Here is an 18,660-nt window from a genome sequence, read left to right as displayed (position 1 = left end):
TCCCTAGGTTGGGGCCTGACATTCAGCAGGTACTCCACATAGATTTGCCAAATGAATGACTCACATCCTTTGAGAAACATTCTCTAACATCTAGCACTTAATGTTAATACTTAACTTTATTATGGCATTTATCACGTCGCTGTTTCATCTCACCAGATTGTTAGCTACACGTGATTACAGTTCACATACTTGAAAACATGCTCCTTCATGCTTGCTTTTCTCGTATCTTACCCCAGAGGTTAAACTCGGCTTCAGGGCCACATCCCTTGTGATTTCGGATAGCTCTCCCTCTAGTGTCTTAACGGGGCTTCAGCCCCCTGTTTACTTTATGTATTTGGCTTTCAGGTAAACATTTAGGGTGCCCCTTGTTCACTCACTGTCTTAGCCCCAGCTGGCTTCCCTCTCCCCAAAAAACAAACACGAAACAAAACCCTGTCCTGTCCTTGGAGAATAATCTTTCTTTAGGGTCAGATTTTAATTTAGTAGGATAGAATATTGAATTTGCTGGAAAGGTTTTAACAGCATAAGATTTATCAACTGAATACTTACTGTGGCTCTGGATCTGTGTATTGGGATAAGAAAGGATTATGAACTAGGGCACTGAACAATTTATTTCTCTTTTTACCATGTCTTTCTCATATAGATCATTGGTGCTAAGCAGCTGTTTAGTGGATTGAATATGTACCCAAAAAAGAGCACAGGACTTGAGGTCAAAAGATGTGACATGAGTTCTACTCATGATCTTACTATCTAATACTGTGTTGGAAGTGCTAGCCAGCACAGCAGGTGACAGTTCAAGTGACATAAGTTATTAGTTATCCATGACTGCATGTTGAAAAACCTAGGAGGGTCAACTGGAAACCTGAGGAAACAAGTATAGCAGGTTATAAAATTAATATTCAAACATCAGTAACTTTCTCATGTCAAAATGGTATCTAATTTAAATATAGCTAAAGAAAATATCACATCCACAACAACAAAGTAAGATGTAGAAGTGAACTCATCACACAGGGAAGTAGGGGCCTTTAATCATTGACTACAGTGTGAATGGCGCCCCCTGGGGTTGAGCTGAGGCAATGTCTTGGAATATATTTAGAAAGTTTTCAGAACTGCTTGAATAATACTTTAAAACTATGAAAAAACTAAATAAAATAATTCCATGAAAACTCCTTCTTCTTGGGTAAGAAGACTCAACAATGTAAAAATGCTGATTCTTCCTGAATCAATATATGAACTGAATGCAATCCAAATCTGAATCAATAGATTTTCTTAGGACTTGTGAAAATTATTCTAAATTTCATTTAGAAGAATAAATATCTAAGAATCACTATGGAAAATTCTGAAAAAGAAGAATAGTGTTGGGAATGAGTTTTCCTCCCAGTATTAATGTATACTATAAAACCTCTTTAATTAAAGCATCAATGGAATATGACAGAGCAGAGAACTAGACCCCAGTAAAAATGGACAACTGGTAAAGATGGCAAAGTTCATTTAATAAAAGGTATTGGAACAACCAGCTAGTCATTTATAATAAAATAAATATGGATTCCTAATTCCATTCGCATACCAAAATAAACTCTAGATGGATCAAAGATTTAAATATAAAATTTAGCCGTAAGAGTCCAAAAAGAAACTGGTTCAATAATATATTTATAATCTTAAAATGGGGAAGACTTTTCTAAACATATCCTGAAACTCAGAAGCGTTAGGACATTTTTATTCTATATCTTGCATGGCGCAAAACACCATTCAAAAAGACAACAAACTTGGAAAAAATATTTGTAACACATATGGCAAGAGGATAATATCACTAAAAAAAAAATACTTCTTAAGATCAGTTAGAAAGGAAAAATAACCCAGTGGAAAAAATAGGCAAAGGATATAAGTAAGCAATTCACAAAAGCTGCATCTATCACTTTTTGTTTATAACTTCCGAGTTTCCTGCCGTCCCCACTCCGAGATGCTCAACTTTTCTAACAATGAAAGACGTGCAAGTTAAAACAAAAATTTTTACTATCACGTTGGAAAATACGAATTATCATTAAAAGTTTGATAATAGTGTTGCCACAGATTTTTTGTGTTGGCAAAAATATCAAGAAGTAGGCACTTTTACTCCCCATTCATAGGAATGTAAATTGCTATTCTTTGGAGGGTAATTTGATAATGAGTCAAATCATTTATTGTAGTTATGTGATTTGATTCAACAACTCCAATTCTAGGAATTTACTCTCACAATGTACAGAGTTTATGTATTTTAGAATTTTCACTGAAACATTACTCTTAGTAGTGAAAAATTGAAAATTACTATACCCATCGAAAGGAATTAAATAAATTTTTGGAAATGCCATACATTTACCTGTTAAAAAAATATGTAAATCCACGTACACTGTCATGGAAAAATGTCCAAAATATATTAAGTGAAAAACATTAATTTGCTGATAAGTATGTATGATATGATTCCATTTCTGAAAAACTAAAACATATATACACTTAGGGGTTTTTTAAAGCCCTGAGTTTAAGAACTGACTTCATTACTTACTTTTTCACTTCATAGAGTAACCTCTCTGAATCTCTTTTCTTGTGCCTAAAATTAGAGTGTTATAAACATACCTGTTAGGTATGTGAAAAGGCCCAAAAGACAAAATGTACGTAAAAGCTCTTTATAAACAGTAATACACTGTATAGTCATTAAGTGTAGATGACTTCCTTAATCTATATTTTAATAAAGCTAATAAACGTGATTATTTTTTTAACTTGATTTAATACTGTAAAGCTTATTATCTTTTTGGTCTGCATAAGTAATTCTTAAATTTTTAGAAGGTAACAGATGCCTTTGAAAATCCAGTGAAAGCTTTAAGCCCCATTCCCCAACCTAAATGCATACACGTACCAAATTTTACACACAACTTTATGGGTTCCATAGACAATTCCTCAAAACAAAACTACAAAATAATTCCGTGGATTCCTGCTATAAATTCTAGTCTTCAAGGTGCACAGAGGAGAGGAAAATGCTTCGTTGCTGTTACAGATGGACTTGTGTCCCCCTGAAAGGCACGTTAAAGTCCTAGCCCTCAGGGCTTGTGAACATGGTCTTACTTGTAATACAGTCTTTGCAAATGTACTTAAGATGCCATCGTCAGGGTCGGCCCTGCTCCATGAGACCGGTGTCCTTATGAGAAGAAGAGAGGCGCACAGAGGCTCAGGGGTGGGGGGCACCGTGTGAGGCAGCAGCAGCGTGTGAAGCGCTGTGGCTGCAAGCTAAGGCACCCCAGGATGGCAGCAAACGCCAGAAGGAAGCCACAGGCAAGGAAGGGCCTCCCCTACGAGTCTCAGAGAGCATGGCCGCGCCTGCACCTTGACTTCGGACTTCTACCTTCCAGAACTGTGAGACAATGAATGTTTTAAGTCACCTGGTTTGTGGTACTTTGTTACCTCAGCCCTGAGGAATGAATACAGACGCTCTAGGTGATCAGGATATCCAAAAACAACTGGATTTTAGAGGTGAAAAACATGCAGATTAAGGGGGGAAGGGGATGAAATTATCATTATTTACAAATGATATTTTTGCTTGGAAAATGCAAGAGAATGAATAAAGAAACTATTGCAAGCAGTAAGATTTCAGTAAGGTAGCTAGGTACAAAATTGCTGTACAGAAATCAATATATACACAAGCCATGCTAGTTAGCAGATATAGAAAAGGTTCTATTTACAATAGTTGTGAATAAGATAAAACCTAGGAATATGCTTAGTAAGAACTGCAGGATCTTTATGGTAAAGACTTTCAAATGTTATAGAAAGACTCAGAAGAACAAGTGGAAAGGCACAGCACATTCTTGAACAGAAAGGCTCGACATCATAAAGATGTTAGTTCTTCCTAAATTTATAAATTTAATGTGATTCCATTAAATTCTGAATTATATTTGGAAACTAGACAAGATGACTTCAAAGCTCAAGTGGAAAAAGTAAGAAGAGCCAAGAAAGTTCCGAAAAAGAAGAAATGGGGAATCAGCGCTACCAGATATTAAAAGACACAACAGAATGATTATAAATAATGTAGCAAGGGCATGAATAGACAGGTCAACAGAACAGCATGAGAATTCTAGAAATAAAGCCACGCAAAAATTTTGTATGTTTTGTATTTTTTTTAATATTTAATATCTGTGAGTAAAAGATGAATGTTTAATAAATAGACTTAGGACAAGTAGGTAGCCATCTGGGAGGAAAAAATCTAAATGGATGAAAGGTTAAAAACATAAAAAAGAAAACATAGAAGCAGTGAGGGGAGATCTGCATCATTGGATTCGACCAGCCACGGATCATGCAGCCCTGTAGTATGTATTTACTGAAAAAATATTTGCATGTAAGTGGACTGGCACAGTTTAAACTTGTTCTTCAAGGGTCAACTGTGGCAGACGCCATAGTCCCTACTGCTATTGTGGCATTTTGGTCCCTCCCCAGCTTAGGAAGGGGACTTGCAGGGACCTTTCCTTCCAAAACAGAACAAAAAAGAGAAACAAGGAGATGTTATGGTTCACCACAGGCAGTTGTCTGCTTCTGCTCCCCCTGTGCCTGACAAACTCCCATGTGGTGGAGCTCAGGCTAGGGCCAGAGCCCTGCTAACGGGCACCTAGGGAAGGGTGGGCACGGTGGAGGCTGGGGTTGGCCTCCTTTGCTGTCCCTCCCGTCCAGTCGGCCACTCATGTCAGGAGACGCAGAAGGCCTGGTAGGCATGCCTGATCCCAAGGCTGTGCTGCCCCCGCTGCACTGGAAGCTCCCTGCGCAGTTGTCCCTCTCCCAGCTTTATATAAATTCTCTGAATCACCTTTGCCGAGAAAATTTAAATGTTTGTTTTGTTTAAAAAAAAAAAAAGTTTTCCCTTTGATAAACCACTGTAAGCAAGTCAACAAACAAGAAACTGGAAAAGAGCTCCTAGAAATCAACCCAGGAAAGGAAAATGACCCGGTGGGCCAAGGGCACGAGCAAGCATTTGAGGGGAAAAGAAATTCGTCTCTTACCCGTGAAAAGATGCTCAAACTCAGACTGAAGAAAAGTGTAAATTAAAATATATAGATAAAATATTTCCCACCTGTTTTCAAAGTGAAAAAGTTTGCTGTTTACAAAGTTGTGAAGAAACAGTCATGTCTTGCTGATGGTGGTGGTGCAAATTAGTGTAAGCTCAACAGAGAATAATTTGGCTATAATTATTCCAAATCTAAAATGTCTGTACTCTTCAATCCAGCAACCCCACTTCTTGGAGTCTATCCTACGTATATCCTTGCAAATCTAGATTCCCATCCTCTTGGGAATCTGAAAGTTTATTCTTTGGAAAAAGCAAAACAAAGAGTTTTTGTGCAGGGATTCTAAACCAAAGTAAGGTCACAAGTAGTGTCCTGAACATGGGGATTAAGTAAACATGTGACTACTGAATGCCAAATCCTCGTTTTTCTCCCCACCAGTCTCCCAGAACACCGACAACCAGGGCTTTACTCCCCATGCAGAAATTTTAGAAGATTCTTTTCTGGAGAATCTGACAGTTCCCAAGATGTAGGCATAAGAGGTTTCCTCAAGAAATAGCCCATGCAGATTACCATGCAGTGAACCCCAAAGCCCGACTATCCTAAAAACCATGTGCTCAGATCTTCCAAACAGCCTCTTGGTCTCCAGCTCTTAGTCATAAGCAGACAGCCAAGGATTATCCACACATCTGAGACAAGCCTCGAAATGTTGAGTTTTAGAGATCAAAACAGATGAACAGAAAAAAAAGCAATATTGGATAAAACAGGCCATACAAGGGAGATGAAAATTTTAAAACAAATGTTAATATTCTCAAATAAATAGATGTTGCATCTGTGAATCAAAACAGGATGACCTTTTTTGTAAGAAACTTCAGAAAATAAAGAAGGCCTCTTGGATGTTAAAAACATGATAGCAGAAATAGAAACAGCAGAAGGGTTGGAAATGAAAATTGAGAAAATCTCCCAGAAAGAGCAGCAAGAAAAACAGGAATCTTTGGAGAGTAAGAGAGAGGGAAGGGGACCGCCCTACACAGTCAGCATCCAGGCACTGGAGGAGGAAATCCATAAAATATCCAAGAAAAATGTCCAGGACTGAAGGACATGAGTTTACAGAATAAATGAGCCCAACTGTTACCCAGCAAAATGGATAAAAGGAAATCCATACCAAGGCACATCATTGTGGAACTTTAGGCCACTCAGAATAAACAGTTGTTCCCATTGTACTGGCATGTGACAGAGAAAGAATTCTTCATTTCTTAATGCAATGTTGAAAATCTTTGTTTCAGACTTTATCCTCTCCACCCCCTTACTAATACAAAATGACCACAAAAAGACAAGATGGTAGCTACCTCAGGGAGGGGCACACAGGGATCTTCTAAGATTTGATAATACTCTGTTTCTTAACCTGAGTGATAGGTACATTGCTATTGGTTTTATTCTTATTCTTTAGAATATATGTATGTATGTGTGTGTGTGTATATATACATACATATATATACTCTTTTGTATACCCACAATTTTAAAAAGTTAAAAATACAGTAATAATGAAGTACCATTGACCCTTGCCAAATTGGCAGATGTTAAAAAGTTTGAAATATACAGCATTGAAGAGTATGTGACAAAACTAGCATCTTTGTAAATTCTGATAGGATTGTAAATTGATGTAAACTTTTTGAAGTATAATTTTGCAGTATCTATGAAAATTTTAAATATATAGAGCAAATCAACAAAAAGGCAACCCAGTTTTTTAAATGAGCAAAGGACTGGAGCAGACACTTCACAAAAGGTAACATTTGGATGACCAATAATCCTATGACAGGGTGCTCAGCATCATCACTCACCAGGGAGATTCAAAACAAAAGCCCAGTAGTATCCTTGCACTCACACCGGAAGGGCTAACATTAAAAGCACTGAAAAACCAAGTGCTGGTGAGGAAATGGAACAACTGGAAGTGTAAATTGGTTACAACCACTTTGGAAAGTGTTTCTGCAATACCTACTAAAACTAAGCACATGGATGAACTAAAATACGTAAACCCTATGACCTAGTAATTCCACTCTTGTGTATACATCTGAGATACATACTGTGTGCATCAAAAAATTTTCTTAGTAGCTTTATGTATAATAACCCAAACTGGAAATAACCCAGTGTCCATCAGCAGTAGGATGGTCAAGCGGGTTGTGGTATATGGACGTATTTCTGTGGAATACCACGCAGCAATGACAACGTACCTGCTGCTCTGCACACAGCGTGGACGAGTCCCGCAGACACAGTGTTGAGTGGAAGTAGCCAGCACAAAAGTACATGCTGTAAAATTCCATTTATATGAAGTTCAGAAACAAAACTAGTCAACAGTGTCGTGATAGTGGTTATCTCTGAGGGAGATACTGAGAAGGGGACACAGGGAGCCTTTTGGGGTGCTGAAAATTCTCTGTTTTGATCTAAGTGTCTAAATTTGTAAAACCATCAAGTTCTATGTAGGGCTTGAGTACTTTATGTAAGTTATACTTTAATTAAAAAAGTGAAAAAGAAATCCCATTGTCTAATAAAAATTAAAATAAAATAGAATGCCCATAGCCCTACTAACGTCAGGACTAGACTGGAGTGACCATCAACTCTACTACCGTTTACCACTGTACTGAAGGTATTAACCGAAGCAGTCAGACAAGAGGAAGAAATTAGATGTGTAAAATATTTTAAAAGAGGAAGAAAACTTTTACTATTTGTTGATTTAAAAAAAACTGCCCTTAAGAGAATTCAGTGAAGTAATAGGATATAAAATTGTCTACAGAAATCAGGAGGCTTCATGCACACAAATACACAAAGGCATTGCAGTGAGCATCCTCGTGTGTGTCCTCTTAAGGACGCATGTGAGCATTTCCCCTGGAGTGTGCCCAGGAGCAGGATTGTTGGACCCTCCTTTTGATGGAAGCTGCCAGATGGCCGTCTAGAAGAGCTGTGCCAGCCGACACACCCACCAGCAGTGTGGCTAGTGTTTGCCACGGCCCTGCAGAATGTGCTTCTGCAAAACTAGAGGCTAAACCAAGAATGAGGAAGGCATGGGAGCTCGGAAGCAAGGATTCTAGTCTAGGAAAGTGGGGAAAGGAATTCCCAGAAGGATCTGAGGCTGTGGGAAGGAGGATTCCAGGAAATTAATAGGTGAGCCACTGCATTTAAGTGGTGTGAAAATATTATATTGATTGGTATTTGAAGGATCTGTTGGAGACTTTAGGGAAAAAATTTAAAAAATGCAAATGTAAATATGAGGCAATCCTTGGCAGAATAAAAGCTATCAAAAATAAGAAGGAGGGATGTAGTGGTACCCTTTGGGCTCATCACTGAGCAACTTTTACACATCCTTAAAAGTGTAAACACTTATTATTGATTTAACCAAAATTTATTGTAAACTATGATGAGAAGATGAGGCAGCAGAAGCAAGGGTTAGTGGTGGTAAAAGAGCTAAATCTTCACCTGTCATAACAGGAAGCCCGTAGTAGCTATCGGTGACTTAAAACATTTGGAAACTGCTAAGGGTTGAGAGTGAGTGGTTGTCTGTGTGTAGCAGGTAGAGGAAAGGGGACTGGTAGGGCTGGGGGCCACTATTTTTCATTATGAGCCTTTTAGAACAATTTTATTTATTTATTTATTTATTTATTTATTTATTTTTGGAGGGGAGAGGTAATTAGGTTTATTTACTTATTTATTTTTAATGGAGGCACTGGGGATTGAACCCAGGACCTTGTGCGTGCTAGGCACGCACTCTACCACTGAGCTATACCCTCCCCCAAGAACAACTTTATTTTTAAACTGTATGTTACTTTGAAAAAATTAGTTTAAAAATAATTTTAGATTGTGATAAGAATTATAAAAGCAGTAGCAAGCTCTGAGAATTATGCTCTGTTATAATCCAATTCTATACATTTGGAAAATAAAGGTTGCAAGATACCTATGATCTGTGCAGTAGATCAGATTCAGGAACATTAAAAGATGAGAGCTTAGAGGTGTGCATTGTCACACTGACAGTAGATCAAGCCTACATTAAAACAGCGTTCATCAGTGGTAGAGCACGTGCTTGGCGTGCATGAGATCCTGGAGTCAATCCCCATTGCCACCATAAAAATTTTTTTTAAATACACCTTCTTACCCTCCCTCCCCCCAAAAGAACAAAACAAAACAAAACAAAACAAAACAAAACAAGTTCATCAGTGTCCTGAAACAAACATCATCATATACATTCAGTACATACAGCATCCTCTGTGTCAGATGTACCTCAGTGAAGTGGTTTAAACGCGCACACACACAGGCACACCTCATTTTATTGTGCTGTGCTTTATTGTGCTTCAGAGATACTGTGTATTGTACAAAACCTTTACACTGAGCAAATCTGTTGGCACCATTTCCCCAACAGTATTTGTTCACTTCCTGACGGTGTGTTGTATTTTTCTAATTCTCACAATGTTGCAAACTTTTCCATTATTATTTGTTATGGTGACCTGTGATCAGTGGGGTTTGGCTTGGAGGGGTGATTAGGTTTGTTTGTTTGTTTATTTAATGCAGGCACTGGGGATTGAACCCAGGACTTCATGCCTGCTAAGCATGCACTCTACCACTGAGCTACAGCCATTCCCACCTAGTGATCTTTGATGTTACTTCTACAACTTGCTAAAGGCTCAGATGATGGTTAACATTTTTTAGTAATAAAGTGTTTGTTAATTAAGGTATGTACATTTTTTAGACATAATGTTATTTGTTGCACATGTAGTAGACTACAGGATAGTGTAAACATAACTTTTATGTGCACTGGGAAATCAAAAAGTTCATGTGACTCACTTTATTGCAGTAGTTGCTTTATTGTGGTGACCTAGGGCCAGACCCACAGAATCTCCAAGCTCTGCCTTGGATGTATTCCTGAAACAGCTGCTTCACAGCAAGACAGAGTCACAGGGTATATCCCACCAAGCATGTTAATCAGATTTCAGTGAACTAAGAAGCATTCTCAATCTTCATATGACATTGGTAATAAAGAAGCGTTAGATTTTGCCTTTGCACATTCAGAAAGCCATTTTAATCTGAATAATCTTCAGGCCTTCCCCAGGAATCTTCAGTTACCCTTAAACCTGGACAAAACCCTGCAAGTACGCGTTCACAGTCTTACAGAAAGGATACATAACTGGGAAGTATGAGCTGACTGTGTATGGCTATATCAGGTCTTACCCCAACTTGATGGAACCATTATTGGCAGTGAGTGGATGACTGGTCCTCTGAGGTGGTAACGGTAGTAGTAGTAGTATACATCCAGACCCTCTGCCGTGACCTCAGGGTGGTCAGGTTTTTCTTTACCCTTTCATTTTGGACTTGGCCTTGTGACCGGCTCTGGTCGATGTTGGTGAAGATCACGTGAGCAGAGGCTTGCAGCGCCCTCGTGTGGGCGCTTGGGCTTGCTCTCTTGCGCTCCAGTAATCCACCACGGAAAGAGCTTCCCGCTGACACCTTCAGCCCAGAGCCCAGCAGGAGACACGGGGAGCAGAGCTGCCCCAGCTAACCCTAGTATGCTGGGCAGGAGATAAGTGATTATTGTATACTGCCAAGCTTCTGTGGTTGTTTGTTACATGGCATTGTTGTGTCAGTATCTGACTAATACATACCCCAAGTCAACATTTCATATGATCTTACTAATATATGGCCCAGAGCTGAAAACTGAGATTGTACTTTGGTCTCAGTGTCACAAGTTGGGTTCTCCAGGAAGCAGACGCTGAGATGGGGTTTGAGCACAGAAGGTTTACTGAAAAATAATACCTGTGAAAGCAGGCGGGTAGTGTCAGATGGCATTACAGACCTGGCAAATCTCCGCCAGCCCACCAGGGAGCTCCAGGCTAAGGCTGCCTCACAGAGGAGCCCTGCGCGGGGGAGTGGCTAGGCCCTGGTACTGCTGTCTGGCCCGATCATTGACTGGGGACTGCCTGGAGAAGAGAGTGCCCTGGTCAGTCATTGGCTGGGAGAGGCCCTGAAAAGAGCATGACCTCAGCTAAAAGCTGAGATGGACCCTGAAGTAGAAAAAGCCGGAGCCGGTCAGCTAACTGTACTCCTTGCTTCCTTTCTGGAAGAATCCGAGCAGCACCTGTCCATGTCTTCCAGAGATGGCAGTAGGACCGTAGGAGTATAAAAGGTAATGGCGGGATGGGTGTAGCTCAGTGTAGAGTACGTGCCTAGCGTGCACGAGGTCCCGGGTTCAATCCCCAGTACTTCCATTAAAAAATAAATTAATTTTTTTGATTGTTTAAAAAAAAAAGATAATGAAAGGCACAGAAAGCTAGTGTGCTAGTTGACAACCTAGTATTGTCTGAATGATGTATGATTCAACGGTGCTTCCTGTTCCTCTTCCAGGCATGAAACAGTAAGACACTCTTGATTTTACCCCTAAACGGGTTCTTCCCCAGTCTTATGTATCTCCGTGAGTGACAGCACTATCACCCACAAAATTACTTAGATCAAAAACCTGTTGTAGGCGGGGAGGGTACAGCTCAGCGGCAGAGCACGTGCTCAGCATGCAGGGGGTTCTGGGTGCAATCCCCAGTACCTCTATTAAAAAAAGGTAAATAAATAAAAATAAAACTTAATTACCCTCCCCCCCAAAAGACAATGTAATATAAAGAAACATATTTTTTAAAAACCTAGTTGTAGAGAAGAGCTTTTGGAAATTAAAAAATTCTAATTGCCAAATTTTAAACTGCAATTGTTCACTTTGACAGGCCATCACAAAAGACCACGGTGTCTATTGAACAAATTCATCTAAAGGCAGCTGCTGCGGACCTTCACATGCGTCTGAACACACAAACTTTTCCTTTATTATTTCACCTGTCTTCTAACTCTTTTGCTTCCTGTCTGGGAAGTTCCTGATTCTCATAATCACCTTTATTTCTATTCTTTTAAGGTTCATTATCTACTCTTCTTGGCTGTCATGATTCTTCTCCTTCATGATTTTGACCATAAAATTGTTAGTGTTGTCATGATATAGTGATAATTTTTAATGTTTTAAACTTTCTGTCCATCTTCTCTCTTTCACTTTATGTGTTTCACATCTGCTAGGTTATCTCCTCATCATCATATTTGAATTCTGGCATGATCAACAATTCAGAATATCCAAATAAATCTGAAATTAAGACATACAAATAACAATTCAAATGTGTCTCACCACTGTGTGGTATTGCACCCCAGTGCTGTCATCAAGTTGTTCTTGTCCTTTGTACGTTGACTTATTGATGAAAACTTGTGGGAGCCTTGTCACATGAACACTTGTTTCCAGGGCTGTTTTGCTGCCTTCGGGATGGTTTTGCGTGCCAGACTTCATCAGGATGCAGCAGATATAGAGTTGCACTCCAGTAGCCTGGGATGTTGAAATCCACAGCATCACAGCCCAGGGTACTTGGCTGTTTGCAGTATGGCTCCTGGTCCTTACAGAGGACACAGATTCTCATCAGGTCTACGTCATGTATTTCCTATCAAAGAAGAAAACATGCCATGTGTTTACAGTTGTGCTCACTGCGCTCCTGAGTGTGTCCCTAGCAGAAGAGACCTTCCACTCTGACCAGGCACTGATGAGAACCGAGCCCTCCATTTACATCTCACCCCTCTGGTAGCCAGAAGGATTTTCCGCCAGCTTCCTGCTGGCTTCACATGTTTCACGTGTTGCTTCTCCCCCCACTTGGCAGGCACTACTGTTCGCATCTCCTTGTGACCGCTGGTCCTGCACCCTTGACCCTCTGGGCAAGCTAGTGCCACGTTGGCTGCACAGAGAAGTGACCGAAGCACAGCCACACAGCCCCGGAAGCCAGGCAAGTGCAGCTGTCCCGCAGGAGGGGACGGGTGACAGTGGGAGTGAAGCAGAGAGAGCGGTCGTAAACCATCTGTGCTGAAGTGAAACTTAAAAAACATGAGCCCACTGCCAGGGCCGCCCAGGGGCCGTGCGAGTGGGGGCCTCATGGTGGGCCCCGCTGGCCTCATTTCTCCCCGCTCCGAGGGCGGCAGCTGCTCCAGGACAGCGCCCAGTAAGGAGCGCCCTCCCACGCCTGTCAGCCGGACTTCTGTGGTGCCCGCCTCTCCGCATCCCCACGCTGTTCCTTCTCTCCCACACGCGCTCCAGGTCCTTCCCCGGGCAGCCCCTGCGTCCCCAAGACAGAGCCCCTCTCTCCTCCTGCCGGGGCCCCCAGGACGAAAGCTGGCAATGCAGCAGCAGCAGCAAAGGCTGAATAATTTCCCCTTAATAATTCTTGTTACCATGACATTATTTTGAGTCAAATGTTGCTTCTTTTTATCTTATGTGCATTGTCTGTCCTGCTTCAAATGAGAGCCCTTCAAATGGCCCCACCTACCTCGTCGGTCTCTCCGGATCCCTCCATCCTGGCTCTGTCAGCCTCAAGGCACAAGAGGGGCTGCCACCAGAATGCAGATCATGTCCATTACTGCACACACGGAATTCAGCTGACTTTCCTTGGCAGCAAGCTTTCTCAGGGAAGGGTGTGTTGATTATATCCTGGGGTGAGCACTCAAGTGACAGTCCACAGATCATACTTTGAGCAGCACTGTGTTTTAGGAGATGATTTGGCTAAGGGGGTCTGTAAATAACCTCTTGCTTCCCTGCCTGAGTTCAGAACTACCTGAGAGGCACAAGAGTTGGACAGGCGGAGATCAGGCTATTAGCTTTATTTCTGAAAAGCTGATTAGGAACAAGGGTTATACACCTGTGGCCAAAGGTACTGCCCTTTGAGTTCAAATTCCCTTTGAATTCGTTTCCCCACCCTGTCCCAGTCTGCTGGGAGAGCGGCAGGCCCCTCCCTGGGGCAGGGAGTCGGCCAGGATGCGTGCTCTCTGCTGGTAGGTGATCAGAAGAGGATTGATTTGAGGGTGCTCAGTTCTCCCAAACATCGCCAATCGTTTCCTGTAGGAGAGGAGGAAAAGGGACAGACAAGGTGGGATGAGAGACCAGAAGTGTGAGGTGAGCAGTCAGGGGTCCTTAACCTTCAGTCCGTGACTGAAATTGAAAAGGGGTATGTGTGTGTGTGTGTGTGTGTCACTTTTCTAGAAAGTCTACAGTAGATTTTGTGGGTACCTTGCCCGGGGCTCACACCCTAGGGCCACTGTGAGTGTTGCTGATAGCTCACAGCTGCCCCCTTCTGTGATGAATTGTCCTTGGCTGAAAGGGAGCTCCAAGCCAGAGAGGCTACACCCACCTTGACCAGGGAAACTGACTGCCTTGGGGGCACAAAGGCCCCGCCTTGGCTCAGGGTGGGAACAACTCTGCAGTGCAGTTCATGCTCCCCGGCATCTCATGAGGCCCTCTCCTCTCCCGCTTAGCCCTTCTCCCCGGTCCTCGCCTGCCTCCCTTACTCTCTCCTTGCAGCGCTGCCTCCAAAAGTCACTTGTACAAGAACTCCTGTCTCAGGCTCTGCCTCCAGGACCTTGACCAGTTCAGGGTTCACTGGCCCTCATCAGATTCTTAAAGTGGTTTACAATCCTGTAGTGGGTTGAATAGTGACCCCCCAAAGATATGTCCATGTCCCAGTCCCTGAAACCTGTGAATGTCACCTTATTTGAAAAAAGGGTCTTTGTAGATGTAATTATGTTAAGAGTCTTAAGATAAGATCATCCTGGATTATCCTAAATCCAATGACAAGTGTCCTTAAAGAGACACACAGAGGAGAGGCCATGTGAAGAGGGAGGCAGAGATTGGAGCAACATGGCTACAAGCCAGGGAACACCCAAAGCCACCAGTGTAACTGAGCAAGACCCTCTCTGGCCTTCCTGGGACGGACCCCACCCCCATATCCTCTACTATAGCCCCTCTGTGAAGTGCCCAGATACCAGTATCTCGTGTATTTCCTGAGCTTTTCAAATGCTACAAACCACCAACCAAGTGGAAGAAATTAACTGTTTGATTGTCATGAGCACATGGCCCCCAGACCTTCTGGTGCCTAAGGACTGATCACCATCAACCAGTCAGAATTGTGCACAGCTGGTCACATACCTGGGACGCCCCTCCCTCAGCTGAAACCCTCCTGGGAGTTCTGGGTTTTGGGGGGCACGTGAGCCACCCGTCCTTGCTTGGCCCAGCAATGAACCTCTTTCTGCTCCAAACTCTGATGTTTCAGTGTGTTTTGGCCATGGTGGGTCAGGCACATGAACTTGTGTTTGGCAGCATGAGAAGCCGGAAGAGGCAGGAAGGAGCCTCCTCTCCCAGTGTCTTTGGAAGGAGCGAGGTCCTGCCGACACCCAGATGCTGGACTCCTGGCCTCTATACATTTCTGCTGTTTTACATCACACATTTGTGATCATTTGTTACAGCGGCCACAAATACCAGCCAAAAGGTAGGAGTTCCATCTGATTCTTGAAGCTCAGCCCTTCCCCGTGGAAACGAGATGCCGATTGCTCCTCCCCAACCTGCATCACTGCACTTTCCAGTGTCCCATCCCCAGGCCTTCTCAGAGGGCTGAGCTTACCAAGAGACACGGCCTAAACTTTGCTGAAATCACTGCATAGGGCAGCAGCTTTTCTGCCCAGGAGGGGTTTCTGCCCTCTCTCAGCATCTCGCTACTTTGTATTGTCCCCTGACCAGCAGATCTAACCTTTCTTCCTTCTTGCTCTATGAATAACTGTAAAGACCTTTTAGTTTTCCTTGGGATTTCTGGAAAACCGCAGCACTTCCCGGTGCTGGTTTTCAGGATTGTGTCACTTCCCCAGATCCATCTCAGATAACGCTTTTCTTCATCTATATTTTGTTCATCCAAACAAAAAAAAGGAGCTTGCCAGGGAGGTGGGGCTGGCACGCTGATCTCCACCACACTTCTCTCTCTTCCTCCTCATCGTGATTATTCACAACTGTGTAATCAGGGTGTCTCTTTAAGGAGGCTCCCTACTTGATATTAGCTGACAGAATAAAAGGTCCTTGATTAAATGGAGGCTCTTTCCTGCTCGCTGCAAGTCAAAAGCTAATGAAATACTTTGACCAAAATGAATTTTCATATTCATTGATCTGAAAATAGCAAAAAAAAAAAAAAAAAAAAAACAACTTCCAGGAGCAGTTGCACATTTGTTTGGGCAGATGCTTTCTGAGGTCAGGAATCATCGATCGGAGGGCTGTTTCTGAACAAGGAACTGGAGGAGCCAGTCTCCGCTCACGCCGGTGCTCGGATGTGACGTAACTGACTCGCCTGCCAGGCTCCTGGTTCATGGAACTCGCCCCGTCTCTGCCTGGACCCTTGTGACAGCTTTCTAATCGTCCCCCTGTGCCCAGGCTTGTGACCCTCAAACCCCACTCCCACCAAGCCACCGAGATCTACCCGGAAACAAGTCTCCAAGTGGCCTTCTCTGCTCCCCGTGGTCTCCTGTGGGCTGGAGGCCACTTCCCCGCGGTCAGTGCCGGGCCTGCCTCTTTCCCAGGCCTCTTCCACGCGGCTCCCCACCTCCAGCTGCGCTGTCACCGCGCTGCTGCTCACCTCGCACCTCTGCACATGCAGTCCCCTCCCCCTGTGTGCCCTTCCTCTGCCCTGGTCCGGCTCTGCCTTTTGACTCAGCTCAGGTGTCATCTACCATCAGGAAGCCTTCTCTGGCCCTCGCCGTGTTCAGCACATTTGTGTTAGATGTATTTCGACCTAATTCGGGGGGTTCCCTCCCACAAAGCTGCTCTCACCCATTTCCTTCAATCCAGCATTTGTTCTGCCGCCAGCATGTGTCTGGGTGACTTGCTGGCCCAACCGCGAGGTGAGCTGCCAGATGTTAATGACGCTGCTGCCGTGTGGACCCGAACACTCCTCCTCCTAACACCTGGAGAACGGGCTCCACCCTCGCTGGGACCTGACTCACCCTTACCCAGAGACCATTTCCTGGCTCTTCTGTGTTTGGTTTGCACGTGCGTTTGTGCCGGCAGTAGGGTGCTTGCTCACTTGCACCCCAGAAAGGCCTGAGTGTTCCCCGGCGGTCAGACGTGTGCGCCCGGCCCTGCTGCTCAGTCTGTCTCTCTGGGTCTCCGTCACTGGGCCTCCTAGGAGCTCAGGCCAGGGGAGAGAGCTTGATGAGCTCTGGCAGCCGTGTGCATTATTTGTATCATTAAGGGTATGTGGACTGAGGTGTGGAATGACTACACTACACATTCTAGCTAGTTACCCGCCCGGCCACCAAGCCACCCTGGTGAGGGGTGAGCGTCACAGGCTGGCAGAGGCTGTCCCTGCCACTACTGCTCTTTCCCTCATCTGTCCACTCTCCTTGGGGCCCACCTGGGACCTGGCAGTGCCCAGGAGGGTGCCAGGTCCCCGCCTGAGAGCACTGGACAGGTAGCTGCAGGGCAGGGCTACAGCACATGCATGAGGAGTTCTGGGGGAGGAAAGGGGAGCGAGATGGACGATCTCTGGCCTCTCAGAGCTGGGGCTCTCCAGGGCCCCTCGGGCAACTGCTCATAGTAGAGCCAGTAAACCAGAAAAATGCAGCTGGGAGGGGGCGGGAGGGGTTTGGGGTGACCGGATCTTGGGAGCGTGGTGGTGCAGGAAGTGAGTGAGGAGATGGAGGCAGAGCCTGGCAGACTGTACTGAGGGGGTTGGACTCAACCCCATGGTCAAAATGAGCCATGGGAAGGGTTGAGCCGTGGAGGGATAATCATTCTTGGTGCCTCGGAAGGTCCCCCTGGCCTCTGGTTAGACATGGTGGGCAGGGCGTTTGTAGTGACCTCCACTTGGTCCAGAGCCCCCCATATGGTGGTAAAGGTCACCCACGTGTCTCTCACGTAGCCGCAGGCATAGAACAAAAGAATGAGGAGGAGAATGCAGCGGGAAAGAAGGGACTCACATTATGGACGCTGGGAGCTAATGGACAGGGAGGAGCCGGCCTTGCCTTAATCACCTCTGTGTTCACAGCCCCAGCAGTGCAGTGTCCAGCTCGTGGTAATTTGAACGAGAAAGGGTGGTATGAAACACCAACTGGAAGTTTCGTGGTTTGTGGATAAGGGCCCAGCAGTTTCTTCAAGGACCACCCCCAACACACACACTCAGTGTCAGAGTCTATAGGTCCTTGAAGCTGGTCATTCTCTCTAGAGAGGAGCTTTTCAAGTGAGGAAGCTGGGGCACACAGACGTTAAATGATCTCCCTCAAGGTCACACAGCCCAGTGATGGAGCAGGGACTCAAACCTGTGGCCAGTAAAGAGGTGAAGATATGATTGCTAATCTAGGAAACACAAATTAAAATCACAGTGAGAGACCACCGCACACCCACCAGACTGGGAAAAAATTTTACTGTCATTTCAAGGGATGATGTAAAGCCACAGGACCCTGCTGGGAGTGTCGACTGATAACATTGTTTTGAAAACAATTAGGTGATATCCGCTAACATTGAAAAGTTTAATACCCAATGAAACCAGGAAACATTACTGGGCTATCCACAGCAGCATTGTTGGTAATAGAAAAAATCTGGGGGAGCGTATAGCTCAGTGGTCGAGCGCATGCTTAGCATGCATGGGGTCCTGGGTTCAGTCCCCAGTACGGCCTCTAAAAATAAAGAAAGAATAAACCTAATTACCTCCCAACAAATAAACAAAAGTCTGGAAATGACCCAAAATGTTTACCAGCAGAACAGATACAGATTGTAGTAGAGTCGTTTGGTAGA

General features: G+C 43.9%; 1 long non-coding RNA gene across 1 annotated transcript in view; it reads left to right on the top strand.

The window, feature by feature from the left end:
• The window catches only part of LOC116153624 (uncharacterized), a 28,624-nt gene that overhangs the window by 7,856 nt on the left and 2,108 nt on the right, over positions 1–18,660 (top strand). The window contains exon 2 of the long non-coding RNA XR_010381094.1: positions 12,725–12,847. This is a non-coding gene — a long non-coding RNA (uncharacterized LOC116153624). The remainder of the gene's footprint in view (positions 1–12,724; positions 12,848–18,660) is intronic.

Source organism: Camelus dromedarius, chromosome 5, assembly GCF_036321535.1.
Source record: "Camelus dromedarius isolate mCamDro1 chromosome 5, mCamDro1.pat, whole genome shotgun sequence".
In the NCBI taxonomy this organism is placed as follows: Eukaryota; Metazoa; Chordata; class Mammalia; order Artiodactyla; family Camelidae; genus Camelus; species Camelus dromedarius.
The sequence above is the reverse complement of the archived record's forward strand: the minus strand, read 5'-3'. Positions and strand labels throughout refer to the sequence as shown.